This window comes from Mustela nivalis (assembly GCF_964662115.1).
Source record: "Mustela nivalis genome assembly, chromosome: 4".
In the NCBI taxonomy this organism is placed as follows: Eukaryota; Metazoa; Chordata; class Mammalia; order Carnivora; family Mustelidae; genus Mustela; species Mustela nivalis.
The window spans coordinates 115485738-115501361 of NC_139023.1; the positions used below are offsets into that span (position 1 = coordinate 115485738).

Below are 15624 nucleotides of genomic sequence, written 5' to 3' on the forward strand. Positions count from 1 at the left end.
AGAAGGTCACGCCATCATAAACGAAACTACTTCTCACCTAGGAAATAGAGATTGAAAATGGCTGTCAATTAAAAGCTTTAAAGATAGGGACAATGACAACTTCTCATATGGCTAGATCCAGGTAACAGAAACTGAGAAGAGGGGCACCTGGGTGGCTTAGTTGGTTAAGTGTCTACCTTTGGTTCCGGTCATTATCACAGGGTCCTGGGATGGAGTCCCACATTGGGCTCCCTGCTCAGTGGGAGCTTGTTTCTTCCTCTCCCTTTGCTTTCTCTCTCTCTAATAAATAATCTTAAAAAAAATCTTAGAATTAGTTGAAATATTTTCAGAAAATATCAGAACACAAAGCAATTATAAAAATAAAACAGAAGAATAATGAATTTGAAAAATTATGAAAATCAAAGAATATAAAGGAACTCTGAGAGGCAAGACAATTACAATTGAGGTTAAAGGTGTCATCTTTATTATATATAATAAAAAAGCAAACATTCAAAAATTAATATTACTCTAGGTGAAGACACTAATAAAGTAATAATATATCAAATGTCTTGAATATAAAGATCACTACTGATTTAATATAATTGTATGTGATGCAGTATTACTGTTTAAAATTTATCAAAATTAGTGCCAGAAGATTTATTTAATCTACATATATTTTTATAAGAAGAATCCATTTTTATCATTTTCTCACTTCACCTTCATCATCCATTCACCCCATGAAATATTTCTTTTTTGTGAACCACTTTCTGAGACATTCAGAATGCTTATCACAACGACTGGTGCTTTAATATAATTCTGAGACTCTCTCTCATTCTTAACCATGTGCTATATACCCCAATTTCCATAGAAAGTTAAACTGCCATTTCTTTATTTCAAAGGTCCATCACACCATCTTAACTCTATTATCATCAGTCCTCCTCCTCATATCAAGCAAATGGCTCCTCTGATACACCATTTCCCCCCTTTCCTAATAGTCAAAGCATTTTATCTACTTCATGACCACTAATCATGTGGGAAAACAGTTCAGTCATTGATGCCCAAGAGACTTGATAAATTCCTCAGTGTGCTTTACATGGTTATCTCACATTGAGGAAAGATTCTTTTTTTGTTTCATAACTCCAGATTTTTAACTTTTTCTTATAGATGGACATTAACCTACATATTGGAGTCCCTTGGAGTGATCTTAGAGCCATGTGACCAGGTTTTGACCATAAAACCATCTCACATAAACCTTCAACATTATCTCTCCCTTCCCAGATAATCCAGAAATTCATAAGTTAAGATGGCAATACAAAAGGAAGAAAGCTTCTGAGTCATAACATGAAGGAAAGCTGCCCTGGTGAGTTGCCAGGATCAAATTTGTATTGTATTTAAGCAATTGAGAGTTTTCTTTGTTTACTTTCCGGCACCACCTAGCCCAGTCTATCCTAACTAATAATTTCTCATTCTGTGTTTACTCTTACTTCATATGCTCTCTATCCTTTAAATCCATTTAAATCCTGTGATTTCCTAATTGTCCTCTACCATAGACTTTAAATAGTTCTGTGTTCCTTTTAGCAGGTCTCTATTTCTTTTTATCACTGGCATCACCAACTCTCATATTGGATATATATTTTGTGTACAAGTTCCCTAAGGGAATTTTATAATGTGTTTCAAGTCTTATGGATTCAACTTTTTTTTAATTTGCCATTTTAAATGATGTCCATAAACACTACAACATGTGACAAGAAATGAGTTACTACATATTTAAATTATATAATATATTACTCTTCCATGTAGAGAGACTTTAAGAATATAAATTCATTCCACAAGAATTTATGTCTTAATTGCATTACAATCAAATGTGTTCTGCAAATTTATTATGTGCTATTTTGGTAATAACAATAACTTAGATAATGTAGACAACTATGTCTGAAAGAAGGTCCAAATTTACCAAACTAAAATATTAATTTGCCTTGCAATTCTAAGCTGTAGAATCAAGGTACATTATCTTAAGCATATTCAGTATATGGAAGAGGCGAAAATTAAATGAGCTCATGTCCCCAATGATGTTTTACCCAGATCCAGTCTTAACTTTTATTTTCAAAAGCAATTTGATATATAAGGAACAATCCCATATTGCAACTACAATTATTTTAACCCACTCTGTCATCTGCCAAAAGTACATCAAGTATAGTGAGAGGACACACATTTTTGTAAATGAAACTAATTCTGACTGTGCGGCCTAGCTTTAGATCACTTTCTCTTAAAGACTTAGTTTCTTTGTAAACTGGAAACAATCAGTCCTGCTTAAGTAGTTCACACTGGTTCTTAGGATAAAGTTCTAAAGAATATGGTACAATGTTTTGCAAATATTACTTATTAATTCTAGCTAACAAATCAAGTATATGTTTTAGTTCTGCCAGACCTAAAATTAACTGGCCCATTCACAAACACTGTCTATTGTTAGGAAGAGGTCAGTTCAGCTCAGACCTAGGATTTTCTAGGAACATGAAATTATTAAATTCTAAGTAACACCATAAATACCTGAACAGTGTTGCTCAATGAATGATAGACATTTGTTAAATACCTGCCAAATGAATTAATGAATGAATAACATAATTACAGTATATGTATATATTATATATAATGTAATAATATAATTTATTGACGGGGAGAAGTAAGAGCTAAAAGGCAGGGAGAATTTAGAGATGAAGCAAAAAAGTGTGATGGAAAAAAGATAATGATGTTATTTCTATTATTTACCCTATTTGAAAAATTTAGAGTTTTAAAAAATTACAAATGTTTTCTATGGAAATTCTCCATCCACAGTTAACTTACCTAATTATTGTTTATTTCAAATCATATTTATCTGATCAGTAAAAAACGCTCATCTCAGTTACTATCATCTCTAAGGAAATGTTATACTGAGTTCCACTGGGTTTCCTACACCTAAGTAGAACAGGATATTCACAAAATGTTTAATGTAAGTCCAAGCATTAAATTTTTAGCCAATACTTATTTCTTATGTATTTTCTAATTATTTGGTTTAATCCCATCTCTCAGATGTTATTTTTTCCAACAAATTGACAGCTTTCAATGTGCTGCCACCCAGATTACATATAATTTTTCTAGCACTTTCACCTAATTATACCAGTGCTGTACAGTATTAACTGATAGTTTGGCACATATTCAGATTTTGGATAGCAAAAGCATTTCATGAAACTAAATTTCAGTACAAGTAAGATTTTATTACCTAGTCATAAATGTTGGTGGAATATAATCCCCTCTCTGAAAAATAGCTTCAACAACACAATAAAATAATATTATTTTATCACTTCAAATATAACATGTCTATGAAGAAGTGTGTATGAAGTGTCTCTTACCCCATCTGCAAGCTATCCTTTAGCTTACCACAATTTTATGTTTGCTAAAAGAAGACACAGACTTTGAGTCAGGCACAAAAAGAACTTTATTACCCACACCAATAACAATAGCTAGGGTCAGCATTTTGTATGTGTGTGATAACTTCCTAAGTACCAATTCCCACAAGTCAACACAAAGAGATCCATGTGATATGTGCACATGAACTTGGTTATATTACATAAGATGAAACTGGTTGGAGGGGTGCCAATAACATACCAATCTTTCATAATGGGCCTAAGTATACCTGCCATTTATTTTAGAATAAGGCGTGCTCGCTTCGGCAGCACATATACTAAAATTGTTTTAGAATAAGGCACTGTACCTTCCAAGTCTGTCCACAATGAAACATTCTTGAAAAATATTCTGGCATAAAGGCAGTGAGTGCTTCTGCTTATAGGAGGTACCAAAGTATGAGAGATACACAGAGAATAAAATGTGGTTTTTTTGTTTAACAATACCCAACTCTTTTCTAGAGCTAACCTGAATGTGAATGCCTTCAAGAACCAAAGTCATATTGTTGATCACTGCAACTAAAGGCAGGGAGAAATAATGTACCATTTTTTTAGAACTGGTGATTCCCATTGTTGGGATAACTACACACTGAATGCACATTAATAACGAGCCACTTATTCCTCTGCGAAAACCCACCAGTACCACAGACAACCTAGTTTTGGAGCGATCTCTACAGTCATCTGATAGCTATATGATCTACTGGTAGTATTTCTTTAAATACCTGAAGGTCAATTATGACCACCCCAATAATGCATGTGTTTCAAAAAGGGAGGCAATTAATTCCTGGCTTCTATACCAATAATATAGTATCAGGGTCATATACGGTGCTCTAGGGAACATAAGGGTTTTTAACAATTTTTACTCTTTCCCAAATGGGGAGCACAAAATGACAATGCCTCCAACATGGCACTTTCTTTGGTTGCCTTGGGCTTGGCTCTTACAGCAGCAAATTTTCTACGGAGTCCACATTAATCCATATCACTTACTGCCCCACTGACATACATCTCTTAAGTTCTCACCTGGTTTCATCATAAGGGCTAGGGGAGTTATCTTGGGTAGCAGAAATGAGAGCAAGAATTTATCTAAAATTTTGGGGGTTAGTGTCTCCTTCTCCAGTGGGTCACCTTCATCAGCATTATAAATCCAATCCAGGGCAGTATGAGCCTGAATACTAGTCAATACATCATCTATAGTTTACCATGGGAGTCTATCTCAGAAATTTCACCAAGTCAAAGCTCCTTATAGCCTCTGGAACCTACTAAAAAAATTACTCTGAGACCTTCTACTGTCACATCTGCATATATTTAAGGTTCGTAGACTGCAAGAGGGATTGGGCCATAAAACAACCAAGTGTTGTCATTATTCTGTAATAAGTATTGTATTCCCAGGGCCCTCATTTCCCAAGTAAACTAGCCAGTGTTATTCTGATTTTCCTAGTTTCTGTCTATAGCAGTCACAAATTCTCCTACCTTCACCTTCAGTGTGTGTGTGCAAGATTCTGTAACTGTCTTCTCAAAGGGGGTGGAATTCTGTCCATCCAGCAAAAATCTTGGTTCTAGTTGTTTTAGCCTGACAACCAGAATGGCTAGAAAATCCTCCTCCTCTCCCTGTAAAGAGGAAGGCCTGCAACCAACCTCTCACTGTCAAGAAGATCTCTTTACATCTACTTCCTAGTATTCTATCTGGAAACACCATTTCAATACCTTCTTTTAAAATTCAATGAAGTCAAGAACCACTTATTTCCTGGTTGACCATATACTCTGGTCAACAGGTTTGCTACCAATTCCTGTAGACTTTCCTCAAATTCTGTTAATCAACCCATATCCGTCCTCCTTCAGAAATAAAATATCTGCCAGCATCTTAGCCTCATCACCTAAACTGTCAAAAACTATGAAGAGTCTAAAACTTTACCTTACTTAGAAGCTGACAACTTCTCAGGCACAGTTTCATGGACGCTAAAAGAAACCATAAGACTCCTGGGTAAGAAACAAAGGACTTTATCACTCACAGCTATAGGCAAGTCTAGAGTATGAGCATTTTCTAATGCCATTTCTGAACCTAAATTTCCTCAGGGAAATGCAAAGGGAGACAGTTGACATCTGTACATGCAGTGCATTGCATTGTAGGAGAGAAGTGTAAACTTAAAAACTCAAATATTTCACAATGGGTAGTAACCACACCTTCCCTTTGTTCCAAGGGGAGACACTGTCTCTCCTAAGGCCAATCTCTACACAAATATTCTTGAAAATATAGTCTGTAACAAAGACAGTACCTTTGCTTACAGGACATGGAAATTTACTACAGACCCATGGAAAATTATCTTCCATTAAAGTGCTAGAATGAATGTGCTCAATAAAATACACTTCATTTGTACTGTTATTTCACATTTTTTTCAATACAGACCTGATTACATTTCTTAAAAACCATTAATCACAAAATAAATTACCTAATTAAAAAGAAAAATAAGAGTTATATTTCTGATAGAATACTGTGTGGAGCAGTATCTTGGTTGATTATACTTCTTAAGGAATACACCTGTTTCCAATGTCATGACTTACAATTTCACTGACTATGGACTTTATTTCAACCACATTGTACCACATGTAGTTTTCCCAATGTGCACTACTCTCCAATACTGTATTTTGTACATACTAATCCTGCTGCTTCCAATATTTCTGTCAACCGGGGTGGTTTGGTTTTTTTTTTGTCCTTCAAGCATCATTTCTAGAAAAACCTTCCTAATGACAGTGAGTTATGGGTCTTTATGCCTACACATAACTCCATCATAGAATTTATAGCATTATCTGATAATGTTCACCATACACCACCCATAACACATACACACTACACCAGTGAGTACTGTTTGATCTGGTATAATACTTAAAAATCAGTAGATTTTCAACACATTATGTATTTAAAAAATAGGTGAATGAATAGTGTATTTTAATAAAAATTGGGTCCTTATTATCTCATGTCTTAGCTACTGTAATAGTTTGTTATCTGCTCTATTCTTTTACTTCTTTTTTGATTGACTTTTTAAAATTTACTTATATGTTTGTTTGATTTAATTGTAATTGATTTAATTGTAATTGTGATAACTGTGGTAAAATTATTACAAAGCATAAAATTTACCATCTTACTTAAGCCCCCGAGAAGAATAAATGAAAGAAGATGGGATTGGGAGGGAGACAAACCATAAGTGACTCTTAATCTCACAAAACAAACTGAGGGTTGCTGGGGGGAGGGGGTTTGGGAGAAGGGGGTGGTATTATGGACATTGGGGAGGGTATGTGTTTTGGTGAGTGCTGTGAAATGTGTAAACCTGGTGATTCACAGACCTGTACCCCTGGGGATAAAAATATATGTTTATAAAAAATAAAAAATTATATTAAAAAAAATTTACCATCTTAGCCATTTTTAAGTGTTTAGCCAGCACTGTACATTCACACCGTTACACAGTCATCACCATCATCACATTTGCAAAACCCTTTCCATCTTGCAAAACCAAAACCCTGCTGCACTGAACAACTCATTTACCCCTCTCCCTAGACTATGTTCCCAACAACATTATTCTCAAAAGCCAAAGTTAGGAACAACTCAGTGTCCACCCCCAGATGAATGGATAAACAAAAAGTTGTGGGGGTGTGTTATTATTATATATATTATATATTATATATATATAATGAAATATTATTCAGTCTTAAAGATAAGGAAATTCTGACACATAAAAGAACCTTGAAGACATTATGCCAAGTGAAATCACCCAGTCACAAAAAAGACAAATACTGTATGACTGCACTCGTATGAGGTATTTAGGGTAGTCAAATTCATACAGACAGGAAGTCTTCTTCCATTTCTTTAGTGAGCTCCACATACTATTATCAGATTAATGCATTTTAAACATGATTCATGATATCACTTCTTAATTTAAAAAAAACTGAAATATCAGGTGCCTGGGTGGTTCAGTTGGTTAAGCCACTGCCTTCAGCTCAGGTCATGATCCTGGAGTCCAGGGATTGAGTCCTGCATCGGGCTCCCAGCTCTGTGGGGAGTGTGCTTCTCCCTCCCACCTTCTCCTCTCGCATGCTTTCTCTCACTCTCTCTCTCATATAAATAAATAAAATTTTTTTAAAAAACTGTGATATCTTTTTAAAATATGAAGAATTAATCCGGAGACTATTAACAGAATATTCACAATGCTATAAAATATAATCTTGAAATAGCTTTTTATAGGGCGCCTGGGTGGCTCAGTGGGTTAAGCTGCTGCCTTCGGCTCGGGTCATGATCTCGGGGTCCTGGGATCAAGTCCCGCATTGGACTCTCTGCTCAGCAGGGAGCCTGCTTCCTCCTCTCTCTCTGCCTGCCTCTCTGCCTACTTGTGATCTCTGTCTGTCAAATAAATAAAATCTTAAAAAAAAAAAGAAATAGCTTTTTATTAATGACCTATTAAACACATCACAACATGCTCTATTATCACACAGACATTTCCCTTCTGTATCCCCACTCATATCATCCTTCTCACAAGAAAGCTTTCTTCTCCCATTATCCACTATTTCATTGCTACTCAAATTTTAAACTTTTTCTTACTGCTCCATTCAAAGCAAGTTACACCATTTTCAAATTTTTATTGAACAAATTACATCGACTAGGACATAGAATTATGTGGCCATATAAGCCTCAGGTTGTGAGTTTTTATTTTAGATTTAAGCATCCTTTTTCTCAGGAAGACTTTTAGCTCCGTGATGGCAGAAACTAGGTCCTCCAGTCCTTTGTACTCCAAGAAAAAAAATGGAAATTAAAGAGGGCAGGTGTATTCAAAGAGTTCAAGAATGACTGACTAATAGTTGTACAAGATGTCAGCTTTCAGAGACCTAGATGTACAGCTTTGTATGTCAAAGCATTCTTAGACTGATTTCTGTACTTTATTTTTGTGTTTTGTTTTTTTAGATACATGCTTTAGGGTGAATAGTTCATTCATTAGTGTTCTAAATTAATTCCAGTCATGTTCATTTTTTTCCTAGATCATCCACTTTAGTTTACAGTAAATTAACAGAAGTAATCATCTAAGAATGGTTTTTCACATGGTTCTCACCAAATTATTACCAGCAATAAAAAAAAAAAAAATTCTTAGTATCATTTGACTTGTCATAAACGCTGATCCTAACGCTGGTTTCAGTTTGTAGTACTATTAACTTAACTCTGTCTGTTCATCCATAATAAAAACAGGTTGAACTAGAGGATCTTTAAGACCCCTTGTAGGGTACCTGGGTAGCTCAGCTGGTAATGTCTGCCTTTGCCTCAGGCCAAGATCCCTGGGTCCTGGGGTCAAGCACTGCCTCATGTTCCCTGCTCAGTGGGGAGTCTGCTTCTCCCTCTCCCTCTGCTCCTCTTCCCCAACATCCCCACCCCGCTCAAGCTCTCTCTCTCTCTCTCTGAAATAAATGTCTTTTAAAAAAAGACCTCTTGTAACTCCAAATTATTCTCAATCATAATAATGAAATAAAGACAACAGTATTTTTGCTGCTATGCTCCTTTTACATGGACAACTTTTATATTTTCTTCTCTGGTTAATTACTACTCATTATTTGTTTTTAAATGTATAAACTCCATTCGTATTTTGAATAATGAAGTTATCTCACTGTTTAATGGTAAGTAAAATGTGTAAAACATCATGTGTTGTGTTAGGGCATACCAATTATTTATAAACTGTTATTTACATATTCAATTATTGATACTAAGATAATGGAGAAATATAAAATTGAAAGGGATAATTACTGAAGGGCATATTGTCACTATACTTCACAATTTTGTGATTAAAAAAGACCATATAGGGATTAATTTCTGGTAAAGGATTTCTTAGAGCAGGGATGTTTTAAGGAGATTAATTGAATTCATTTTCTCCTACCATCTCCCCAAAATATAGACAAGATGATCACATACCCTATAAAACTATATGCAGATATACCTTATATGATGCTAGAAAATCAGATTAAAATTAGACAGTTATTTATAGGCAAGTTCTGGGTTTATTTCCTGCAATAGCTTGTAGCTGCTAATTCATCAAGCTTTGTACCATAAGAAATGTAGCTTTATGAGTTGCATTAGAAAATCTAAGAACCACTAAAGGAAAATGTTAAACCATTTAAACTAATGTTAATTTTAAAAACACGTATCTGAATAATTCATGGTCAAAATTAAATATTCCACCTCCTGCAATTTCACATGCTTCAAAGGGAAGAAAAATATATAATAAAAATAACAATAAAAAAAACAGCAGGGGCTTTAAATTTGCAGAATCCTTTGCAACCAAGATTAAAATGCTGTGTGCATAAGGTAAAGCTTTTGAGTGTCTTTCAAACAAGAAAAAAATCTGAAAAGCTTTTATCCTTTGAAAAGGATTGTTTAAAATGGGCTTTCTTAAAGGAATGTGTAATATGTTAGAAAATAAAATGCAAACTATGTCATTTTTATAAGTAAATTTCCACAGAAGACATACAAAACATATTAAATTTTGAATAATGTTCAAATTTACTCTGAGAAATGTAGATAGCTAAAAGCATATGAAGTATGTGAATGCTTTTATTTTTAATTCAAGATCATTTTACCCTCTTATTGATGCTTTGGTTATACAATGTGAAAACAACCTACCACTGATAGTTAATTTTCCAGAAAAAAATTAAAATCAATACTTTTTGGGCTCTGAGACCCAAAGCTCTAAAAAGCCACCTTTTTATTCCCATAACCTCAACTTAAAAACATCCCCCCTCTATGTGGGAAGAGTAACATATTAACAGAAAGTACAGATGTGGACAGATCAACTTGGAAGATGTGATGAAAGATGTAGGCGCCTGCCATGCCAGGCACAGGTGCCTAGACAACCCAGAGGTCCATGTGGTAGCAGATGTCTATGCCAGGTGAATCTAATAAACAACATGTTTCCTTGCATACTGTTTAAATTACTTTTTTTTTTTTTGGAAATATAAACAAAAAGTAAACAAGAACACAAACACCTGTGCTTTTCTCATTAAGGTTTTATAACTAATTCTGTGAGATATAATTCCTAAAATTAAGTTTAAAAATTAACCCAAAAAATTACATGATGTCGTTGCATTTCTTTTATTTCTATCAAGTAAACTGGAAAAGGTTTTTTTTTTTTTTTTTAAGATTTTATTTATTTATTTATTTTTTTATTTATTTACTTGAGAGAGAGACAGTGAGAGAGAGCATGAACAAGGAGAAGGTCAGAGAGAGAAGCAGACTTCCCATGGAGCTGGGAGTCCGATGCGGGACTCGATCCCGGGACTCCAGGATCATGACCTGAGCCGAAGGCAGTCGTCCAACCAACTGAGCCACCCAGGCGTCCCTGGAAAAGGTTTTATAATACGAGATAATCTTCAAGCTTTTAAAACACTATGGTCATATTAGGTTTAAACAGGCTACTAAGAAAATAAACACGTAATTATGTATTCCCAATATCTCAAAGAAATAACTAAATATTTTTTAAATGTAATGAATTTACAAATATATACATTTTACATATACATGTATACATTTTTTTTCCTGTAACATAAGGGGTCAGTAACTACAGCCAGAGAAGAATTCTAAAATACATTATTTTGTCCAACTATTAGTTTACTATAACCTTACATTTTAAATGGCTCTGTTCCCCCATGATCCCAGACTGAGGGCTTTCAAAGACACCTCTGAAGTTGAGCCTTCACTGAAATCTCCATATTCTAAAACAATTCTTTCTCCTAACTGAATAATAATGAATGCACAAGTTATTCAAATTTATCACAAAGGTATTAAGAGGAAAATTTATGGTTCTGTAGTAAAATAATTCTTCCTAATAAATTAAATTCATCTATCATATATTTATAGTTTGAAAGTGGCAGCTTTGGAATAACGTCAAAGGCCAAGCAAGTGATAGCCAATGAGATACATATGCTGTTCCTTTGCTCAAAAAATAACCCTCCATAAGCACAAAAAGCCTGAAATTACATTAGAGACTCATTTTCCTGTTACAGGTAAGGGAAAGCTAAGACTTACAACATTATCAGTTTTCAGAAAGGTGAGGCTAAAAGAATGGAGACAGGCTTTGCTAACTCTAAAGAGTTTTGTTTAAAACTGGTATTTTTCTTTCTTTCTTTCTTTCTTTCTTTCTTTTTTTTTTTTTTTTTGCCTCCCACTGTAAAAATGGTACTTTTTCTTCTATGCAGGAAAATACTTCAGTAGCTAATTATTCACTGAAATATAATTCCTTGAGTCTTTTTAAAATTTTTTTCCAGGTTTATTGAGGTATAATTGAAAATAAAAATTGTACCTACTTAAGGTACACAACATGATGTTTTAATATGTGTTTACATTGTAAACCATTCTCAAGCTAATTAATATATCATCACCTCACATATCTACCTTTTGTGTATATGTGATAAGAACACTTAAAATCGATTCGGCGGCGGCTCCTGGGCAGACCGGTCTTCTCTCGCTCGCGCACCTCTGCAACCTTGTCTGACAAACCCGATATGGCTAAGATTGAGAAATTCGATAAGTCGAAATTGAAGAAGACAGAAACACAAGAGAAAAATCCACTGCCTTCAAAAGAAATGATTGAACAGGAGAAGCAAGCGGGCGAATCATAATGAGGCGGGCGCCGCTGATACGCACTATACATTCCACAAGCATTGCCTTCTTATTTCTTTTTAGCTGTTTAACTTTTAAGATGCAAAGAGGTTGGATCGAGTTTAAATGACTGTGGTCCCCTCCTTCTTATCAAAGACTCTGAACTACTGACTGGGAAGCCAAACCTCCTATACATCGGCGAGGGAAGGAAAGTAACTTGTATGCCAGCGAAGGAAGAAGCTGGGTGGGACACAACTAGTAAAAACTAAGCTGGTCCTAGGTGTCTTGCCGGGCGGTAAACTGCAGTTTAGTCAGAGTGCCATTTTTTTCTTTGAATGATTTTAAGTATTGGAATGCACAATTTTTTAATATGCAAATAAAAAGTTTAAAATGTAAAAAAAAAAAAAAGAACACTTAAAATCTACTGTCTCAGCAAATTTCAAATTATAATACAGTATTATTACCTATAATCACTTTCATGTCTTTTAAATCTTTGTCTTGGAAGAGAAAATTATGAAGGTTTTTTTTTAATTCAATATTTAAGTGAGGGGACCATAGAACACAGTTAAAACACTCAGCTCACTGTTTTTTGAAATTTTATCAAATTTAAGTAGTATGTAATGACTTCTAAATACAAAAGATAAAAAAACAGTTTATTTATATCCCTTTTGGTTTCTCCCCCTAACTCACAATAAAGTCCTGTCAATCATATATGAAGGGATAGGTTTTGTTTAAAAAAACAAAACCAAAAGACAACTGACAGAATGGGAGAAGATATTTGCAAACAACATATCAGATAAAGGGCTAGTGTCCAAAATCTATAAAGAACTTAGCAAACTCAACACCCAAAGAACAAATAATCCAATCAAGAAATGGGCAGAGGACATGAACAGACATTTCTGCAAAGAAGACATCCAGATGGCCAACAGGCACATGAAAAAGTGCACCACATCAATCAGCATCAGGGAAATACAAATCAAAACCACAATGAGATATCACCTCACACTAGTCAGAATGGCTAAAATCAACAAGTCAGGAAATGACAGATGCTGGCGAGGATGTGGAGAAAGGGGAACCCTCCTACACTGTTGGTGGGAATGCAAGCTGGTGCAACCACTCTGGAAAACAGCATGGAGGTTCCTCAAAATGTTGAAAATAGAACTGCCCTGTGACCCAGCAATTGCACTACTGGGTATTTACCCTAAAGATACAAACGTAGTGATCCGAAGGGGCACGTGCACCCGAATGTTTATAGCAGCAATGTCCACAATAGCCAATCTATGGAAAGAACCTAGATGTCCATCAACAGATGAATGGATCAAGAAGATGTGGTATATATACACAATGGAATACTATGCAGCCATCAAAAGAAATGAAATCTTGCCATTTGTGACAACGTGGATGGAACTAGAGCGTATCATGCTTAGCGAAATAAGTCAAGCGGAGAAAGACAACTGTCATATGATCTCCCTGATATGAGGAAGTGGTGATGCAACATGGGGGCTTAAGGGGTAGGAGAAGAATAAATGAAACAAGATAGGATTGGGAGGGAGACAAACCATAAGTGACTCTTAATCTCACAAAACAAACTGAGGGTTGCTGGGGGGAGGGGGGCTGGGAAAAAGGGGGTGGGGTTATGGACACTGGGGAGGGTATGTGCTTTGGTGAGTGCTGTGAAGTGTGTAAACCTGGAAATTCACATACCTGTACCCCTGGGGATAAAAATATATTATATGTTTATAAAAAATAAAAAACAAAAAAAGTTTATCTATAAACATACACACAAACACACACACATCATATATATATATTTAATCTAATCCACTCCTTTTTATTTTTTATTTATTTATTTTTTTAAGATTTTATTTATTTATTTGACAGAGAGATAGAGAGTACAAGTAGGCAAAGCAGCAAGCAGAGGGAGAAGGAGAAGCAGGCTTCCCACTGAATAGAGAGCCCTATTGTGGGCGTCATTCCCAGGACCCTGGGATCATGACCTGAGCTGAAGGCAGCTGCTCAACCGACTGAACCACCCAGGGGCTCCTCAACTCCCCCTTTGTAACAAAATCTTATTCATTCATATTCTGGTAATCAGGATTTCATTTTTTTTTGGTTTCTCTCATAAGTGATCGTAGGTGTCATCCAACTGAGCTTCTATCTGTCTGAACACTCTGACTTCCTCTAGTTGAGAGAAAAATTTTATATATAAGCTCTCAGATTACACCTGTTGTTCCTCAGAACTTTGTATCTATTAATTCATTATCTTACAGCATTAGATATTCTTCTGTAAAAGTCTGAGGACTGTTTCCCCTTCGAAAGGAAAGTGAGTTTAATGTCTAAAAACTTACAAAATTCTTTTTTTATTCCTGAATTTCAGAATTTTTTGTAAGATTTTATTTATTTATTCGACAGAGAGAGAGAGAGATCACAAGTAGGCAGAGAGGCAGTCAGAGAGAGGGGGAAGCAGGCTCACCGCTGAGCAGAGAGCCTGACGCGGGGCTCGATCCCAGGACCCTGAGATCATGACCCGAGCTGAAGGCAGAGGCCTAACCCACTGAGCCACCCAGGCGCCCCTGAATTTCAGAATTTTAAAGGCAATCTCTGTTAATCAGTTTCAATCAAATTTCCTGAGATACTGAGTAACCTTTTTAATCCATACTATTGTTTTTTTTTTTTAAATTTCAGTAGTTTTCTTATTAGTAAGTATTTGAGGAATTTTTTTTTCCTGTTCATTTCTGTTAATTTTTTACTTCACAGATCCCATCATGTTCCTTTGAAATGTTGTCCACTGAGTTTGTCTTTTCTAAGTATTTTAATGGCAGATATTTCCCACTGTGTTCACTTGGATTATTTTCTGGAAGCTTCATCTCTGTCACCAACTGAGTTGCAGCCATAACTTCCATATTCTTTGTTATATTTAATAAACTAATGCTGAAAGGTATTAGTGTTTTGTTCTGGTGTATTTTTGTTCTTGTATTTTGTTTTTGTTTTGCTCATTTTCTATTCTTAGCTCCACAAAATCCATTTTTTTTCCTTTGATATGCTATTTTATTTTTGATGCCTTATTTTTAAATTAATTTATCCACTGCATTTCTCTTCTAATTCTTTCTTTCTTAAGCATTTCTAAAGACAAAATATGATTCACTAGATTTTAATAAGCACTGAAGGTCTTCCAGGCACTTTATAACATGTTTCATTTTCCTACAAAAATCTTAGAGAAGGGGCGCCTGGGTGGCTCAGTGGGTTAAAGCCTCTGCCTTCAGCTCAGGTCATGATCCCAGGGTCCTGGAATCGAGCCCCACATTGGGCTCTCTGTTCAGCGGGGAGCCTGCTTCCCCCTCTCTCTGATGCCTCTCTCCTACTGTGATCTCTCTCTCTGTCAAATAAATAAAATCTTAAAAAAATAATAAAAAAATAAAAATCTTAGAGGAAAACTTTATTATCATCCTCATATTAGACATGAGAAAAATACAAAATAAAAATATTAAGCCATTTGTCTAAGATCACACTGGAGCTGGCATTCAACCTCATCAGTCTGGCTTACGAGGCCTGGGTACTTATTCACTACACTTAAATGGATGGTAC

General features: G+C 35.2%; 1 protein-coding gene and 1 pseudogene across 7 annotated transcripts in view; one reads left to right on the plus strand and one right to left on the minus strand.

Moving 5' to 3' along the window:
- CCSER1 (coiled-coil serine rich protein 1) overlaps window positions 1–15624 on the minus strand; it is a 1379910-nt gene that overhangs the window by 1156781 nt on the left and 207505 nt on the right. The window lies entirely within an intron of this gene.
- On the plus strand, window positions 11874–12450 carry LOC309862757 (thymosin beta-4 pseudogene; annotated as a pseudogene). The gene has a single exon. The product of its transcript is annotated as a thymosin beta-4 pseudogene (transcript).